Here is a 7418-nt window from a genome sequence, read left to right as displayed (position 1 = left end):
ATTTAGACACAGTGGTTAAACATTGGGCTTTCTACTTCAGTAGAGAGTTACAGTCGCCGAAACTCACCGAGTCAGTTCCTGTTGTGATGAGTCAGAATTGACTTGATGGTAGTGAATTTGGGGCTTTACAGTCACTGTGGTTGATTCTGTACATCTTTACAAAGTATGTCTAAATATGAAGCCATGTATTTAATCACGAGTTTAAAAAAAACTGTACCACAAAGTATTGCGGACACCTTGTGGAAGGGTCTCGCCTTCCCTGTCTCTTGCTCTCTTTTCTGTTCTTGATCTCTTGTTAGGTCTTTTCTTATAATTTACGAATCAATTTTTTCCCTTTATGGAGATTCTTACAGTAAAAAGGGACTGCACAAGTGTAACTAGTTTTGAGATTTTGTTATTTATTTTTCCTCAGCGAATAAATAACAAAAGTTGGGGCTATTGATAGAGGGAGCAACTCCTTTGGCTAACGTGGAGAAATGCCCACACCTTTTGGCCCAAGAGCGATATCAGTGGCTATCCCAACAAAGAGCCCAGAAACCTTGGCCAGAGGAAACCGGTTTTTATTTGTTCGAATTCTTCTTATGATTCCCGAGGTACAAAAGAATGCTAATGAGAAAATATAGTTGTGAGTATTCTGCTGCATTCCTTCATTATTTTCTGCTTTCTTCTCTGGGCTCTCAACTGAAAATTGCTAGGATTCTGTCATCTTGTTCTTTTTCCAAGGGTTGTTTTATTCCGTGAGGTAGCACCAGAAACCCTGCCCGTAAACATTACATAAACATAAACTTTACATATTAAGTGAGGCTTGCCTCATTAGTATGCTTTAGTAACTCCACATTCTTCCTTAACAGTCACTTGGCTTCTTCTTACCTCAGAGTGAATGAAAATCTTGTTCCTTTTTTGGCCAAGAGGGAGACTCATCCACCTTTCTAGATCTCACTACCTTTCGTCAATAATTCCTTTGGTGACTCTGCCCAGGATAGACACATCTGTTGAGTAAGAAATCCAGCTATCACCGAGAAAATGACTTAGTCAAGTGACACGAATCCCTCAGAGGAACTGCCCATCCCTCAAAATTAGTCTGGGCAAGCCTAGTAGTGACGAATAACCGGCAGTTATGCCATCCTGGAAGCTCACAGTACCATCCATAATGCAAACAGGGACCTCAGTCCTAAAACCGATAACTTATTGGGCACTTCCTGTAGACCAGGCGTTACACTCAATGATCGTGATCCCAGTCCTAAAACCGATAACTTATTGGGCACTTCCTGTACACCAGGCGTTACACTAAATGATTTAGACAAATTGTTTTTTTAATCCTGACTTCATCCTAACAAAAACGTTTTATTAGACCTGTTTTACAGAGGAAGAATTTGAGATTTAAAAAAGTCAATTGCCCTAAGTTGTATTCCTGGAATGTGGGTAAATATGGGCATTCATATTCCCAAGTCCCTATTTGCAATAAGCCAATAGGATTCCTAAGGGTGGCCTGGTCTGGAAATTGTACCCCAGAATGTTGGAGTAGGGGAGATTTGCACATGCTCTCAAGTGAACGTTATCATTGGAAAGGTAAGAACTACACAAAGCTGTACAATGCATCCTCGGCTGCACTTGTCTTGCCTTTTTGACATTATGTGGGTGTGTTAGATTCCTCAGCTGGGAAATACCTCAATTCTTGGCTTTGAGCGAGAAAGAATTCTTGCCGAAGACTGGTTGGTGATCCAAGGTTTTTTGTTTTGTTTTTTAATAAAGAATAGAAGAAGTTTCAGTAAACTGACGCAAGCTAGAGAAAGACCAAGGCCCGGCCCCAAAGAGCCACAGAATGAGCAGCTGGAAAAGAGAGGGTGGTCTACCGGTTAGGCCTTTTAGGATCTTCTGCTGGGAGGTGTGGTCGACAGTGTTGGTTGACCCCATTGACTGAATTAAGCCCACCAGGGCTAGATTGGGGCCCACCTAGGCACACCGCCCACCTAGGTATACTGCTCCCCTGGCTGGGGGCCTGATTGGCATTACCCTTTAGCTTACTTCCCGTAGGGGTCCCCCTAGACATGGAGAGGAAAAACCCTAACAGGTATACTCTCTGGAAGATGTCTATAAAGCCAGTTGTCTTTTTTTTTTTTTTTTTTTGCAGTGAGTCATAGAGAACGTAGACCAGGAGGAGGGTAGCTATGAAGGAACAGGAATTGATCTCATTATTCAACCTTGGGATTAGACTCTTTAAAAATCTAATGTTCCAACATAATATTTAAATCAGTCTGACCACTGATTCTTTCCCAGACCTAATAATGTTAAGATAACCACACATAGTAATATTTATTCAGTGATTTGCCGTGTTTGGGTATTTTTATATCTCAATCTCCCTAATCCCAGTAGGTAGAATGACCCCATTCAACGTGTGAGAAGATAAAGATTCTTAGATTGATTGGCCCCCAAATCACTTAGCAAGTAAGTGGCAGGCTGCCCCTCAACGCATTGTTTCTGACTCCAGAGTCATCCATTTATTTTCAGTGCATTTAACCTGTCACTGTCCTTTGAAAGAAGCCCTCTTGGCACAGTGGGCTACACTTTGAGCTGCTAGCCACAAGGTCAGTAGTTGGAGCCCATTGGCCACTCCATGGGAGAGAGATGAGGGTGTCAGTCGGTTTGCAACCTCAAAAACCCACACGGGCTGTTCTACTCTGTCCTATAGGATACCTGCGGATTGGAGTTGGCAGAGAGTTTAAAAGTTAGTATATCATTGTCTTTTGAAAGATAATGAGCTAGATGAAGCACAGCAAGCTTTTCCCCCTACTTTTGATTTTATCCATTCGTTACAGCTTGCAATTTTGTGCATCAGCTTTCCAGGCCATTTTTCACCCAGGGTAAGAGACGGGAACATCCCTGGAGCTGCCGTCGGCAGCATGCAGTATGTCTTTGCAGACTCTGAGCCAGCTCAGTCCTTTAGTCCCCGAAGTGGGATAACTGAGCCAGAGTCCGGGATGAGTCGAAGGCCTATCGTGAGTCATTGGTGAGGCTCTCAACTCCCTTGCTTTTTGCTTAGACTACTCCTTCCTGAGACTAATAGCAGGGTAATTTGTGACGCACTGGCAAGGGAGGAGAGCATGCCAGGAAGGACATGGTGGAGAGGAGCACAATATTTAGTAGCAACTGAAAAGGGAATGCTGATGTGTAACATTCATAGGGTTAAAATTTCTTAACATTGCAACACCACTGCCTAGATACTCAGCCATTAATTCATAGCTTAGGTTTCTAAAGTTTTTAAAAAGCCTACCTGTGTGACTGGATCTTTTATCTGTGAAGGCAAAATTAGTATTTCTTTATAGCTTTTTCATCAGTTCCCTCTCCATCATCTTCGATCTCATTTTCTTGAACCAAAGATTCCAACAACCGTTTGTACGTGTAAAAAGGCCATACAGGTTTGCATTAGGCTATAAAGTTGTCGTACTTCTAACTAATCACTGGTTTGTGTGTTACTTTATATTTACTTAATCTTTAAAAAAAATCCACATTAATGTATAATAAATCACATTTATGTCATCCTTTAAATGTTAGAAACTGGGTTTATGTTGGAAAGACACTAGGTTTCCTGTGCCTTGGGTTCTTCATATCTATAAAGTTGGGCTAGATGATTGTATGGTTTATGGAACAAAATTGGCTTTCATGGAGATGAGTCATCAAACCACAAATCAGTTATAAGTTTCCCAATATTTAGTCCATTATAGCAATAGTTAAAAATGTTTAAACACCCAGAAGTTTACCACGATATCACATCAATTAGTTTTGTTCCCTTCTAGGTTTTTTCTTTAAAAGAATATGTATTGATATTTAGACAAAAGTATGATATAATGAAGACCTTATATCATCATATGATCATAGTAGAGATATAATTTTGAACTTTTGGTTTATTTTTTAACAGGTCATAAGAATTTTCCTGTTGATGCATACATTGTATCACTTGGGGCACTAAATGCATATTAATACATAGAATTAACATATCAAAATTTACTTAAGGTTTAAATTTTTAAAGCACTATTCTAGCACTGAAGTGTTAATTACTAGTTTTATTTTTGATTTGGTTCAGTTTTACATCTATTCCTAAGTAGACTTGAACATTTGGTGACTCCTAAAATTTATTCCGCCATTTCCAAAAGGCAGTCCACGGGTTATGAATGCGAGCACTTTCTAATTGTGTCTTAAGACATTTGTATGTCAGCCAGAACAGGTGCACATGCTTCTTCCTTAACTTTAGTGTACTTTATCCAAGCAAATGTAGAAACCTTTCACTGATTTAACAGCTATAGATGCAGCAAGTGGAGGAGATTGTGCGGGAAAATGTCCATAACTCTAAAGCAAGCCTTCAAAAATGGCAGCAATGCTGCTCCAAGATGGTGACTGCTCACACACACTGTTGACATTGATAAGACAATCTTACCAGTAATCCAGTCTCCTAGAAATCCTCACTGTGCCTCTTCTCCGTCTCCCATTCCAAGGCTTCCGCTAGCTATCGTTTTTGTACTGGTCGTCACGATGAATAACCCCGATTGTAACAATTCGGGCCTGTTTCTGTGCTGCGTCATTTGCTGTAAGAAACCCGCTTGAAGCCCTGCATTAACGTGCAGGCAGGAGTTGTCAGTACACTGGACATTTGTAATTCAGGAACTGTCTGTATCAATGTTTATCCCAATACGTATGAATGTAATGGTTTTACTCTATTAGAGTTAGCACTAAACACTCTTTTAAACATCTTCTTTTCCTGTAAATGGTTGCCGTTATTGATTTTAGGGCTCAAGGAGTGATATTGTTCTTCTTTTAAGAAAAATAATAATATTTAATAGCTTGGTTCTAAGCCATCATTTAACAGACAAATAAAGAAGTTTATAAACATTTACTCATTCATTCTTGTAACCCTACAGGAAGGTACAATTATCATCTCTATTTATAGGTAAGGAAAGATTAAGTTAGTTGTCCAAAGGTACATAGTTAATTGTCAGGATAGTCTGACTCCTACACCAATGTGCTTGCCCACTATTATACTGCTTCCCCCAGTATTTAATGAGAACTTTTATATGCAAAGATAGGAATGTTACTGTGAGCAAACCAGGTGTAGTCCTTGACCTTGCTGATCTTAAAGTCCAGGGAGGGAGCCAGATTTTAATCAAATAATTCTGCTAATATATAATTACAAACTTGTTACATGTTTTAAAGAGAAAAAATAATAACAAGGAATCCGTAGCGCATAACACAAGAGTACTTAATTTCACTCCAGCAGCATTTCAGAAGAAAGGGGCATAGAAAATATCTTAGAGATACTTAGATGAAGACTCGAGGAGGAGAAAGTGGGGTGAAGACTAGGGAAAGGGCGCTCTAGGTAGAAGGCATAATGCACCCTGGGTCCTGCCACTTCCGTTTCCAGTTACCAGGAAAGTCGAAAGAGAGAGACCAGGACAGGAAGCTTGATCATTAGGGAGATCACCTAAATCGCATCTCTCCTCTGTCTTTGTGCAAGCCATGCCCACATGACCACTGCTATCTCATACACTGCGTAAAACTACAGCAGAGGGAGCGTCTGTTACGGAAAGACCCTCGGATGCATCTTGGTACTTCCAAGGACATCTTTATAGTGATACATACCATATTTTTAATGAAAATAATCAGAAGTTTTGTTTTTTGAGTCAGTGTGCTGAATTTTTGCAAGACTTTAAATTCATGTAATTGTGAGATTGATTCTGTGAGAATTACTTACAGTTGTTTTATATTGTAAATTCATTATTTTCCATACACACACTAGAGGGTTCTGTATTTGTTTGTTTTAAATTAATTTTCTTATACCTATAAGAAGCTCACATATTAATAGGGTGTTTGTGTACTAAATCACAGTAGATGTCTTTCCGAGTTACGTTGTTCTATCATTTGCATTGTCTTAGTTGAAACCACACAATTTTAAATGCTTTGAGAGCCAGATTTTAGAGTTGTCCCAATTCTTTTACTATTCACAGGAAGTAGCTGAATATTTTCCTTTGTGTTTTATTTCAAAGGTATAAACAATTTTGTTTTTGTTTATTTTTGCTGAGTTAGTAGAGTTAGTTCCAAAGAAATCACAGATTAAATGTAGAAATACATGCTTATCTGGTCCCCTGCACCAAATTTTAAGAAATATTGTACAACTAATAAAAATGAACTGGTCTGTAGAAAATGGGATAGCATTTTGACTAGAGTGTCACTCCTTGATACTCGGTTTGCAGCAGTGAAGGTGGCAGCCAAGGTCCTCACTTGTACAGTTTCATTTTTGTTCACCAGAGAATCATGCTCTAGCTGTCATCTTGCTGATCACCCAGCTTTCAGAAGCCCTCACCAATTTTCACATCGTCCCCCTGCCCCCGCACCACAATATAGTGAATACATAATGGGAACATTGACTCCAGAGTAGTGTTCCTTCACTCTTTTGCTTATCTTTGACTCATTCTACTTAATTCTTCTTATCATTCTAAGAAATATTTTTTATTCTTTGGAGACACTTTCTGTTCCTGTCACTGTCTCCTATCTGAGAGATATATTCAGAAAGGGGTTTTGTGAACTAATGTGGAAATTATAGTAGGGATTGGATGAATAATTACTATAGTATCTAGGTCCAAAGCCTTGGCCTGACTTGGAGTTCCCTCAGCAAAAGATCAAGTGACATTTTTTTTTTGTACTTTACAAAACACTGTTTCTAATAGTGAAACACTCATGACCCAGATGATGTATTTGTTCAGTCCCAAAGTCCAATTTAATTGTGTTCATCTGATGATATGGCTCACCAGGCTTCATTCACTCTATTTGGTTCTGTGTCCATGAGATCAGAAAATATTGAATCATAAAAAATACTAGTTAGATTTTCTTTCTAAAAACTAATGGCAGGTGGAGTTGAAAATAGTGTTTAATAATTTTGTACTATTAGCAGGTGGGAAAACACAGCTGGGCCACCTCAATTTCTACCACTTCCCCAAACATAACGAAATTCTTGCAGGGTTTTTTGTTTTGCTGATTTTTTTTCATAAATAGAAAATGCAGTTCCAATAGAGAAGATTCAAGGGATGGATAAAAACAAGGAATAGCTGAAGAGAAAAAGAGGGCACTGGGAGTGGCCAAGGAAAAATAAGTACATTGGTTTCTAAGAGAATAGCAAATAAAGATAATAAATAACTGACAATGGAGTTTATTTTTAAATTGCCAAAAATGCCTACAGCAGGTTCAAATGAATAAAAATGACAGATGGGTTTAAGATTTAATGTGGAAGTCAATGGGCATCTTTGGCTGCCCAACTGGGGGATGATTGACTCTCAGAGAAGGTCCCTGAATGACAGCTTCATTGTTGTGAATGTTCAGTAACTTGTGGGACTTTGAAAGTTCAGGTATCTCTCCTTCATACTGTTTTGAGA

This window comes from Tenrec ecaudatus, chromosome 9 (genome assembly GCF_050624435.1).
Source record: "Tenrec ecaudatus isolate mTenEca1 chromosome 9, mTenEca1.hap1, whole genome shotgun sequence".
Lineage (NCBI taxonomy): Eukaryota > Metazoa > Chordata > Mammalia > Afrosoricida > Tenrecidae > Tenrec > Tenrec ecaudatus.
This window is presented reverse-complemented; position numbering follows the sequence as displayed.